Here is a 13306-nt window from a genome sequence, read left to right as displayed (position 1 = left end):
AGAGACACCATTGGAGACTCTTCATCGACAAGGAGCAGATTTCAACCATGGAGTTAGCCCTTGAGGGTTGGAGCATCTTCACCATGAGTGGCTAGACATCCTCTTGGGGCTAGAGTTAGCCCCAAGCATGCTTTCTATATCTTAATCTTGTGTATTATTGAGGGATTAGTGTTCTAATTAATGTTTTGACACTTTGATATATATAAATCTTATTTAATCAATGATTTATGTGGTTTAATGCTCCCAATTAATCATTTCATTCTATCCATATGTCTATGTATGTTAGAATAGATGTTCATGTGCTTATTTCTAGATTTTGTGTTGTTGATGCATGTCTATGTGTATTGATGTCATAAATTTAGAGGTTGTCAAAACATAGTGCTTAAAGGAATGTTCTTGTGATTCTCTAGATGGTTTATGCTCATATCTTGATGGATTGTGTTTCCTTCTTAGCTAAATTAGTTTAATTTTAATGGCTTAATTGTAGTTTAATGATAGTATAATATTAGATGGGAAGACAATCCATGCTAGTTGTTTGATGCTCCATACTTTTGAATACAAGTAGCATATGTCTCTAATTTTGTGTTATGCATGGTTGTGAGTTCAATGAAAAGGATCAATGATTTGCTAGATATGTTGTGATTTTCACATGCTATTTAGATAATATATACTTAATTGCTAGATATATTATGCTTTTCACATGTTGGTTAGACAATGTATGCTTAATTAGTCATCATTGCTTGTTGAATCAACCAAATACACACACACCAATATTGCAACACCCTAATTGCCCTCATTAATCATTTGTCAATAATATAGAAATGCATTACTTGGTGGTGATCTCTAAACCCCAAGACTCTTTTCTCTCTCTCTTACTTACTCTCCATTGCATTCAATTACTTAGTCTAATTTAGTTGCTCTCTAATCTAATCAACTAACCAATCAATTGTTTGATCACTCGACCTACTAACCCTAATAGCGATTCCACAATCAACTCTGACTCCAATCCCTTGGGACGATCCCTACTCGCCCTAGATATATTTATAGGGAAAGGCAGTAGTGGCTTTTACAAATGTAAAACTTGGCCCTCGCCTAAATTGCACGCTTCTCCAAGCTTGTGGTCACCGTGACCTACAATATAAGGACCAACAAGTTTTTGGCGCCGTTACCGGGGATTAGGCAACGTCATAGTTGTGGAATCAATTAGGAATTTGTACTTTTTTGATCGTGTCTTTACTTGTTTCATTTTTCTTTTGGTTACTTATTGTGTTTGTTCATATTTGATAAGGAGCATTGAGCAAGAAGGCAAGCAAAGGAACATCCAAGTAAAGAAGCTAAGCAAAGAAAGGAAAAATACTAAAAACTTAAAAATTGCCAAGCTAAGCTTTAAATTTGGAGTTGAAGTGCTAAAGAACCTTTGTGAGACTTTTTTTACTCAATCCCTTAGTTAAATCGTCGGCCCGCGTGGAGGCAAGTTTTTAAATTCTTAGATAGATTGTGAGCCCGCGTGGAGGCAATTTACTTTTCTTTGCATATTATTCTTTGCATGTTGTTCAAGCATGGGAGTGTGGGTACAATGTATATGGAAGAAGTTTGTTGATGGTTGATTTGCTGCAAAGGGGGAGTGCTTGCTTGTTTTGTGGTGATTTGTGTGTCATTTGTAGTCCTGAGTAAACCTCGCCATACCATTCATGCTAGGCACTCACATGGAAAATCTAGAGGGTAATCGTGGCTACTTAGACCCACGTTTCATGCAAAACCCACCACTTAATCAACATGGCCCCGAAGTCCAAGCTCCAATTCCTCCAATGGTCCTTCGTGATCATTATAATCTTCATGCATACCATACACCTACTTGCATCGTGTTGCCTAATTTTGAGGCTAATCAATATGAAATCAAGCCCGAGACCATTCAAATGTGTCCACTCTTTTATGGCTTAGATGAAGAGGAACCATATAGGCATCTTAATGAATTTCTTGAACTATGTTCCACCGTGAGGTACATGAATGTCCCGGAGGAAGTTCTTAAACTATTCCTCTTCCCTTTCACACTTAAAAACAAAGCAAAGCACTGGTTCAATACTTTAAGGGTAAATTCAATCACATCTTGGGCGCAAATGCAAAATGAGTTTTTTTTAAAAATTTACCCCGTAAGTTTGACCAATGTAATGTGTGCTTCAATTAGAGAATTTTCTCAAAGGGTCGGAGAGTTGTTGTATAAGGCTTGGGAGAGATTGAATGACTTGCTAAGAAAGTGTCCACATCATGGTATTCCAAAATGGCAAGTGGTCCAATACTTCTATGAAAGCCTATCCGATATGCAAAAGGACATTGTTGATACCTCATGTGGAGGCTCATATTTTATGAAACATGAAGATGACATTTGGCACCTCTTTGAGAAAATGAGTGAGAATTCTTTGCACAAACATTACATTTCTCGGTTCGATCATCATTATAAGGAGGAAAGTGAAAAAGTTTTCCAAATTGAAAGTTCAAGGGAAATTGTAGCCGAAGTTAAAACTCTTTCTTAAAAACTTGATCAATTCTTGTTAAGTTAAAGACTGGCTACTAATTCATTACCTCTTCATCATTTTTCTCAATCTTGTGAGCCTTGCATAACATGTTCAAGTGTTCTACATACTACTTCCAATTGTCCCCATGGACATGTGTTTAATGAACATTTTGAACAAGTCAATGCTATATTTGCTCGACCTTATTCAAGTGCATATGTTCCAAAGTGGAATAAGAGTCCCAGTCCTTACCCAATCAAAAATTTTCAAAGCAAATACATCCCACCTCATAAGAGGAATGGAGGGTCCCAAGGAATTGTTTCTTCTTCTCATCACCAAAGAATAAACCACTTTTCACATACTCAAATGTATGACTCCCAAATTGACACTCATTATCCTCATACATTCTCTAGCAATTCAACATTTGAAGATAAGGTTTTGGTAGCTTTGGATAGCTTAGAAATGAATACCAACTTGTTGCATTCCCATTCTCAATCAATTTCAAAGCTTGAATCCCAAATCGGAACCATAGCTAATGCATTGAATGCAAGAGAGGTTGGGAAATTATCTAGTCAACCCGAGAGGAATCCAAAGGCCCAATTTTGTGTGGAAGCAAACCCTACATCGGGGTGTTCTTCCCAAGCTCAAGTGCAAGCCATCACCACTTTGAGAAGTGGCAAGCAAGTGGATAATAGGGTTGAACTACCGAAGGAAGATAGTGAATCGGTGCAACCTAAAGTTGTCACCCATCCAATTCCCAATCTCACTCCTACTTCCTTGGATGAAACTGTTCCTAACCGAAATTCTCAATATTCTCCATCATCCTCTCAAATTACAAAGTCTTGTGAGCCAAAAGCTCCATTCCCTTATACTTTAAAAGAAACTTCACCTTTAGGGAGGCAAGAAGGGAAAACACATGACATGATGGAAGTTTTTAAGCAAGTCAACATCAATCTTCCTCTTTTGGATGCCATTAAGCAAATCCCACCTTATGCAAAATTCTTGAAGGATCTTTGCACACAAAAGAGGAAGAACAAGGGTCCAAGCCCTAAAAAAGTGTTCCTCATGGAGCAAGTGAGCTCTATTCTTCAACAAAACACTCCACTTAAGTTCAAAGATCCCGGTACTCCGACTATTTCTTGTGTAATTGGAACACATGAAATTCGTGGAGCTCTTCTTGACTTAGGTGCAAGTGTCAACTTAATTCCTTACTCCGTATATGTCCAATTAGGGTTGAATGATTTGAAGCCAACCTCGGTGGTACTTCAAATGGCCGATAGATCCGTCAAAACACCTAGGGGCATGGTAGAGGACATCCTTGTAAAAGTAGATAAATTCTACTTTCCGGTTGATTTTGTAGTTCTTGATACCGAGCCGGTTACTAATCCTTCCACCCACATCCCAATCATCTTAGGAAGACCATTCCTTGCCACCGCAAATGCAACAATTAATTGTAGATCTAGGATCATGGATCTTTCTTTTGGCAATATGATGGTCAAACTCAATGTTTTCCATGCAAGTCCACATCCCATAGATGAAGAAGAGTATTGTCTTGTTGATGTGTTAGATGAGGTTATTGCGGAGTCAATTCCAACAATGATTATGAAGCAACCAATTGAGGATAGTCTTTCTTCTCTTTTATCCGATAATCCTCTTGCTTCTTGTCTTCTTGAAATGTATGGAAATTGTGGATTTGATGATGAAAAATCAATGAATGAAGTAAGCAATCTCATGGAATCGGTTGCAAGCTTAGATTGTCCATCTTGGAGAACTCTAATAGAACCCCTTCCTCCACTCTCTAACACTCCACCGGTCTCATCTTTAATCTCTCCACCAACTCTTGAGCTTAAAACTCTACCTTCCAATCTCAAATATGCATTCTTAGGTCCAAAAGAGACTCTTCCGGTTATCATTTCTTCAAGTCTTGAAAAAGATCAAGAAGAGGCACTCTTAAGTGTGCTTAAAGAAAATAAGGAAGCCATAGGATGGAGTGTGGCAGATCTTAAGGGAATTGACCTTTCTATTTGCATGCATCGAATACTTATAGAAGATGAGACAAAACCCTTTAGGGACGCCCAAAGGAGACTTAATCCAAACATGAAGGAGGTAGTCAAGAAGGAAGTAGTCAAACTCTTAGATGCCGGAATCATTTATCCAATCTCTGATAACAAGTGGGTGAGTCCAACTCAAGTAGTTCCCAAAAAATTGGGGATTATGATGGTTGAAAATGCAAAGGGTGAGGAAATCTCTAAGCGTACCACCAATTCATGGCGTGTATGCATTGATTATCGTAAATTGAATGCCGCCACTAGAAAGGATCATTTTCCTTTGCCATTCATTGATCAAATTCTAGAAAGATTGGCCGGGCAACAATATTATTGCTTCCTTGATGGCTATTCGGGGTACAATCAAGTAGCCCTTGACCCATTAGACCAGGAGAAAACCACATTTACATGTCCATTCGGTACATTTGCTTATAGATGGATGCCTTTTGGTTTATGCAATGCACCTGCCACATTCCAAAGGTGCATGATGTCAATTTTCTCGAACATGGTGGAAGAGTATCTAGAGGTCTTCATGGATGATTTTTCTGTTTTTGGGTCCTCATTTGATGCATGCCTTAAAAATCTAGATTTGGTGCTTAAAAGATGTCGAGAGACAAACCTTGTTCTTAGTTGGGAAAAGAGTCATTTCATGGTTCAAGAAGGCATTGTTTTAGGTCATGTCATCTCTGAGAGGGGGATTAAGGTAGATAAGGCAAAAGTTGAGCTCATTTCTGAATTACCTCCACCTTCAACGGTGAGAGAAGTTCGCTCATTTCTAGGTCATGCCGGCTTCTATTGCCATTTCATCAAGAACTTTAGCAAAATTGCTCGACCCTTGTGCAATCCTCTTGCCAAGGAAACTCCTTTCGTCGTTAATCAAGCATGCCTAGACGCTTTTCACAAATTGTATGAATTATTATCATCTGCTCCTATCATGCAACCTCCCAATTGGTCATTGCCATTTGAAATCATGTGTGATGCTTCTGATTATGCCATGGGGGCAGTTTTGGGACAAAGAGTGGGTAAGCTTCCTTGTGCATATATTATGCAAGTAAAACTTTCTCGGGAGCTCAATTGAATTACTCTACTACCGAGAAAGAGTTACTTGTTGTGGTATATGCCCTTGATAAATTTCGATCCTACCTCTTAAGGTCAAAAGTTATTGTTTATTCTGATCATGCTGCTTTGAGACATCTTTTGACAAAAAGAGAAACAAAACCTAGGTTGATTAGATGGATTCTGCTTCTTCAGGAATTTGACTTTGAAATCAAGGACAAGAAAGGCACCGAGAATGTGGTTGCCGATCATCTTTCTAGGTTATCGATAGAGCTTTTCCCTAGTCTACCAATTTGTGACTCATTTCCGGATGAACAACTCTTTCAAATTTCCAATGGGAAAATGCCTTGGTTTGCCGACATTGTGAATTATTTGGCAGTGGGCAAGCTACCAACTTCTTGGTCGAAGAATGAGAAAAATCTTTTCTTTGCCAACATTCGGAATTACTATTGGGAAAACCCTGTTTAATATCGATATTGTCCGAATCAAATAGTGAGAAGATGCATTCCAAAGAGTGAGATTCCAAGTGTCATAGTGTTTTGTCACACTCTCGCATGTGATGGGCATTTTAGTGCAAAGACGACTGCCTTGAAGGTTCTTCAAAGTGGGCTCTTTTGGCCCACTATTCATAGAGATGCCTATAATTTTTGTAAATCATGTGAGAGATGTCAAAAGATAGGAACAATGTCTAGAAGAGATATGATGCCCTTGACCAATATACTTGTTGTTGAGATCTTTGATATATGGGGCATTGATTTTATGGGTCAATTTCCTATGTCCTATAGTTTTCAATACATTCTTCTTGCCGTTGATTATGTTTCCAAATGGGTGGAAGCATGTGCTACCAAAACATATGACCACTCTGTGGTCATTCAATTCATCAAATCCAATATCTTAGCTCATTTTGGTATGCCAAGGGCTATAATAAGTGATGGGGGAAAACATTTTTGCAATCAATTCTTGAGGCACTTATTTCTTAAGTACTCCGCCACTCATAAGGTAGCCACTCCCTACCATCCTCAATCAAGTGGGCAAGTTAAAGTGTCTAACCGGGAAATTAAGCATATTCTTGAGAAAACGGTTAACACTACCCGAAAGGATTGGTCAAGGAAGTTAAATGATGCTTTGTGGGCTTATCAGACGGCATATAAGACCCCTATTGGTATGTCTCCTTATAGGCTTGTATATAGAAAGCCTTGTTATCTCCCGGTTGAGTTAGAACACAAAGCCTTTTGGGTGGTTAAAAAGCTCAATTTTGACCTTGATAAAGCCGGAGAGAATAGGCTTCTTCAATTGAATGAGTTAGAAGAATTAAGACACAATGCCTATAATAATGCCAAACTCTACAAAGAGAGAACCAAAACCTTACATGACAAGCATATTGTGAAAAAGACTTTGGAACTAGGTCAAAAAGCTTGGTCAACTCTAGACTTAAACTCTTTCTGGGGAAATTGAGAACTAAATGGGAAGGTCCTTATGAAATCATCTCTGTTGCACCTCATGGGGCGGTTGAAATCAAAAATTTGAAAAAGGGAAACATTTTTAAGGTTAATGAGCAGAGGTTGAAACCTTACATCGAGGGTCAAGTCTTTCAAAGACATTTTGAAGCTGCACATTTAGTTGACCTGGTGTATGAGCACATAGAACATTGCATTGACAAGGAACCAAAGACTCCTTTTGAGCTTAATCCAACGAGTTCTTCAAAGAACCGTTTGTTGGGAAAAGTTCAAAGTACTCATCACCTCAACAAGGAGGGGATGCATCACAAGATCTTTGATCCGGGCTAAAAGAGCCAAACGTCTTGCTAGAGACGTTAAAGACTAGCAAAGGCATTTGTAGGGTGTCAAAACCCTATTCCTCCCCCATTTCTATCTTTTATTTTGTTTCTTGTGGAGTCTAGATACTTGTTTTAGGTTCACATGCATTGAAAGGAACTTTGGTGAGGATTGCATAAGCTTCTATGTTATTATTGAGCATTTGGCAAAGTTCGATCGATCTCACATAGGAGTTCGATCGATCGAACTGTGGATTGCACTCAACACTTAGAAAATTTTTTGACCAGCATCCACCTGTATCCAAAATCAGCTCTCGGTCCCATCATTCGAACTCATTCTTAGATTAATCAGATATCTTCGATCGATCCAACTTCCAGGTTCGATCGATCTCAGGACTCAACACTTAAAAAATTTTTGAACCTGCATCCACCTGCATCCAAAATCAGCTCTCGGTCCCATCATTCGAACTCATTCTTAAATCTATCAGATATCTTCGATTGATCCAACTTCCAGGTTCAATCAATCTCAGGACTCAACACTTAGAAAAATTTTGAGCCTGCATCCACCTGCAACCAAAATCAGCTCTCGGTCTCATCGTTCGAACTCATTTCATAATCGATCTAAAAAATCTTCGATCGATCCAACTTTAAGTTTAGATCGATCTCAAGTTCCAGCACTTAGCCATTTTCTGAACCAAAAACCTGCATACTCTTGCCTCTGCTGGATCGATCAAATTATTGTTTCGATCGATCTCAGTTTTGCATTTCATTATTCTACCTTTATTTTGAGAGAGAGAAAGTTTGATTGATCCAACACTACCTTTCGATCGATCGAACTAATGAGCAATAGTCTTTAAATAGAATTAATGATACTATTTCATTCTCTCTTCTTGGACTTTCCTCCTTTTCACAGTCCATCCCTCCCCTCTTCGATTCAAAGTAAGATCCAAGACCCTAGAGCTGTCTTCACACCTTGCTTTGTTAAGAATATGCTTTCAGTGTCTGATTTGTTTAAATTTTCATGAAGATTAGTGGCCATGGATGAAGCTTTAAGTCTTTCGTATACATATGTCTATATCCATCTTTATGCCATGTCCATTGTCATAAGTTTTTCTAATTTTTGGGAGTATGGACCATTCCAGGTATGTTGTGTACCTAAGCCCTCGAACATTTTTATGTGGGTCCCTTGCTTCCACAGTTATAGATCTGTGACTCCTTGTTTTTCACAGAACACAGTTTGATCGATCAAACTTGTGTTTTCGATCAATCGAATCTATGAGATCGATCTCACTTCTTTTCTAATCAATCAAATTTCACATACACACTTCATTCATCTGGTATTCACTTCATCCTATCATATCTATGCCCAATGCCTGTGATATTCCACATTGGAAGCAATTCATACTTATATCGCCTAGCATGCTTCACATCCCATCACTTGCATAGATTCATGTCATCTCTATTTTGTCTATCTTATTTGATATACATGTTTCTATTGTGCTTTCAATTATTTATTATAACACTTAATCCCATTACAAGATTTCCTTTTTGCAGACCATGACTAAGAATAACAATTCTTCCACTTCAGCCACACCTGAGGCTCATGACCAGATATGTCGCTTAGAGGAGCACCTCCAGAGTTTAGAGGATATGTTGGTTGCTCTTAGAGCTGACATTAGTACCCTTCGTCTGAATGTGATGGCTTCCATTTGAGCTGACATTTCTCGCCTTCGTACAGAGATCTTGTCTGCCATTGATGACTTAGCCAGGGAGATCCGTGGAGCTCCCTCTGCCTGAGACTTCCAGTCTTTTTATCTTTTTATGCTCTCTATCTATGTTCTGTGTCTGCTACACTTGTGATACTATTATTTTTGCAACCGGGTCTGTCGGCTTTGACACTCGATGTATTACACTTTATTGTTGTCTTTATCTATGATGGATGTTGTATGCTTTTATTGATACATCTGCCCTTTAACTCTATCAGGTGCATCACAGTGACTTCAGTGAGAGAGTGCTACCCAATTTCCAGGACCACCCTAATACCTCTCTCATTTCGTTATCTGTTTATCCCATTTACACTTGCATGACCACTGTGCACTGATTACCCCATTTTGTTATCGGATGCATTTATCCAAGTGCCAATTTTCAGGACCACAGTTCATCCCAAATTTGGGGTGGGCAATGCCACCCACTTCGAACACTTCAGTCCCGATCGTTCTTGCTTAGTTGCACTGGTATACTCTTTCCTTTATTCTCTTGCACATTGAGGACATTATGCCATTTAAGTTTGAAGGGGAATGGTGCTCTACAGTGATGGTTTTAAATTCAAATTTTCAAATTTTTAGCATGACTCGTGTATTTGAGGGATATTTCTATGATTGGTCCATACCTAGCTATGATTTTGATCTTTTGAGGACTATATTGCTTAAAATTTAAAAATTGCTTGACTTGAGAGTCCAATACTCCTTGTATGCCTTATGAATGCCATTTAGGAGTAAATTTTTTGAAGGATTGACATCTTGCTTGCACTTGTGGTCCACATTATCTTGATTTTGTGATTGTTTTGATATTCATGCTAGGATTCTACACTAGCACAGGCGCACACTAGCATTCATTTGTGAGGTACATGCTTTGTTGATTATTGAATTGGTTATATCCCAATTGAGCTAGTAGTGCATTGAAAGCTTTCATTCTTGATAAACGTGGATAACAACCCCTTTTCACGAAGTAGCCGGAATTCTAGCCTCATCAAGCACTGAACTTCTCTCGGCGAAAGGTGGAGGGTCCAAACTCTAGGTTAATAATTGAACTTGCTTTAAAAATAAAAAAAAAAATTAAAAAAAAAAGTTGCAAAAGCAATAAAAAGTGAGGACTTCTCCCAAAAGGTGAGAAGTGGGAAATGATTAGATGGAGGTTGTCTTGATTTGTAGCCTAGTTGATTTGAGCTTGTAAGTCCGTAGAGGTATTTGAACACCTAGTGCCCTAAAGCCGTCTGGTTTGGGAGTCATAGACCTAACGCTCGATCTCATGAATCGCTAGAAAGGTTAATAGATCAATACATTGCACTATGCTTCCATCTTTGATCCTCTAAAATAAAAATAAAAAAATAATAATAAATGATGAGTGAAAAGAATAAGCGTGCCTAGAACAATAAGCTTTAATAAAAGGTCCACTTTTTGTCTTAATGACCGATACTAGATTTGTGTGCTAGTTTGAGGGTAAGGATGTGATTAATTCTTTAGTTGGCGAAGATAGCAACACATTGATGCCAGTCATTCTAGAGTTGTTTTGATTTGCATGATCATTTTCTTGATGTGTGGAGGACCATACTTGCTTGCTTGATGTTGAGATTTTGGGAGATTGCTTGGAAATGGTTGAAAAATTGCATACTTGAGGTAGTTTTCTCCCCATGCTTGTTTGCAATATTCGTACCTCTTTTCAAAAAATGAGTTTAATGTTTGTGGGTACCATTTCTGGAAACCCTCACGAGACTTCACTCGTCCACTAGGGGTAACCTAGGGGTTAAAAGGCTTGTTGCATATGCTAAATGCAATCGTGCTCCCAACAAAAGTGGCGTTATCCATTTATTATTTTCTAGTTTATAGTTGTATAGTTGTTTATTTTATTTCTTTACTTTCTAGTTCATTGCTAGGGACTAGCAATATTTAAGTTTGGGGGTGTGATAAGCACTGAAAAGTGCGTATTTAAACCCCTTAAGCTTAGGCATTCTAGTACCTTTATCTATCTTACTTTACCGTTTTAGATTAATTTCGTATTATTTCCATTTTCAGGCATTTATCCCAAAAATAAGCTAACTCAGCCAAATAAGAGCTTAATTAAAGCAATTATTAGATTAAATAAAGAAAGAAGCAAAATGAAGCAAAGCAGTAAGTTCGATCGATCCAAGTCCAAGGTTCGATCAATCGAACATTGATCGATCTCAGCACTTCAAGATAGATCCAAGCCTTGACCCAAAGCACTTAAGTCCAAAAGTTCGATCGATCCAACATCATTCTTCGATCGATCAAACACCTTTGTCCTTATCCAAATGATTGATCCTATCCACAACTGTACCATCCACTAACCACTCTTGTCATTTTCCCATAAATATTTCCCATAAATATCTCGGATTTGTCTTTTTCCAAAAAGCTCAGCCAGTGGGATCGATCCAACCTAAGTTCGATCGATCTCACTTACTTTCGATCGATCGAACTTCCTCCAGTGCGAAAAAAGTTAAAATTCCATCTCATTGAAAGTTGTCCTTTATCCAATCATTAGGGAATATTGTGTGCACGACCCCAGCTCATTTTGGGTGTCATTTTGACCTACCTATATAAGGATAAGAATTGCTTTTTCAAAGGAGCCAACATTATTTTCATATCATCTTTTGGAGAGGAAGCTTAGAGGAGGAAGAGGCTAGAGACACCATTGGAGACTCTTCATCAACAAGGAGCAGATTTCAACCATGGAGTTAGCCCTTGAGGGTTGGAGCATCATCACCATGAGTGGCTAGACATCCTCTTGGGGCTAGAGTTAGCCCCAAGCATGCTTTCTATATCTTAATCTTGTGTATTATTGAGGGGTTAGTGTTTTAATTAATGTTTTAACACTTTAATATATATAGATCTTATTTAATCAATGATTTATATGGTTTAATGCTTCCAATTGATCATTTCATTCTATCCATATGTCTATGTATGTTAGAATAGATGTTCATGTGCTTATTTCTAGATTTTGTGTTGTTGATGCATGCCTATGTGTACTGATACCATAAATTTAAAGGTTGTCAAAACAAAGTGCTTAAAGGAATGTTCTTGTGATTCTCTAGATGGTTCATGCTCATATCTTGATGGATTGTGTCTCCTTCTTAGCTAAATTAGTTTAATTTTAATGGCTTAATTGTAGTTTAGTGATAGTATAATATTAGATGGGAAGACAATCTATGCTAGTTGTTTGATGCTCCATACTTTTGAATGCAAATAACATATGTCTCTAATTTTGTGTTATGCATGGTTATGAGTTCAATGAAAATGATCAATGATTTGCTAGATATGTTGTGCTTTTCATATGCTATTTAGACAATATATACTTAATTGCTAGATATATTGTGCTTTTCACATGTTGGTTAGACAATGTATACTTAATTAGTCATCCTTGTTTGTTGAATCAACCAAATACACACACACTAATATTGCAACACCCTAATTGCCCTCATTAATCATTTGTCAATAATATAGAAATACATTGCTTGGTGGTGATCTCTAAACCCCAAGACTCTTCTCGCTCTCTCTTACTTACTCTCCATTGTATTCAATTACTTAGTCTAATTTAAAGATTGGAGTCTCTAGAATTAAAGAACTAAGAAATTAATGAACTATTCCAGGAATGGGAAAACCTGTTGATCAGAGCAGCAATTGAAGTGAAAGGAGCGCTAAGCTTCTTAGAAGTAATAGAAAAATTGGACCTATCCGATAACCAATTATCAGACCAACAATCCACGTTAGAGCCATCCCCAATATGACACCGCAAACTACGCCGAATCATATCTTTACCGCTTGTAAACTCTTCCAAACCCAAGAGGAACGAGGTTTAGAAGGAAAGTCCAAAAATCAACAAGAATAAAAATACTTCCGCTTTAAAAGCTTAAACAATAAGGAGTTATCCCCCACTTCCATCCACCATGCCATTTTAGCAAGAAGGGCGAGATTAAAAGCTTCAACATTTTTGAACCCCAAACCCCCCACGGCCTTGGATTGACAAAGAGTATCCCACTTAATCCACTTAATTTTAGACGATTTCTCTTCACCGCTACACCAAAAATTAAGGAGCTTGCTTGTCAGAGATTTGTTTTGAGTTTTAGTAATGTTGAAACATTACATCGTATATGTAGGAGCCGCTGACAGAATACCAGCTTTAGACAA

The sequence above is a fragment of the Cornus florida genome, unplaced genomic scaffold (assembly GCF_030987335.1).
Source record: "Cornus florida cultivar Cherokee Brave unplaced genomic scaffold, ASM3098733v1 CherokeeBrave_3.0.0_Hap2_Chr04, whole genome shotgun sequence".
NCBI lineage: Eukaryota > Viridiplantae > Streptophyta > Magnoliopsida > Cornales > Cornaceae > Cornus > Cornus florida.
The sequence above is the reverse complement of the archived record's forward strand: the minus strand, read 5'-3'. Positions refer to the sequence as shown.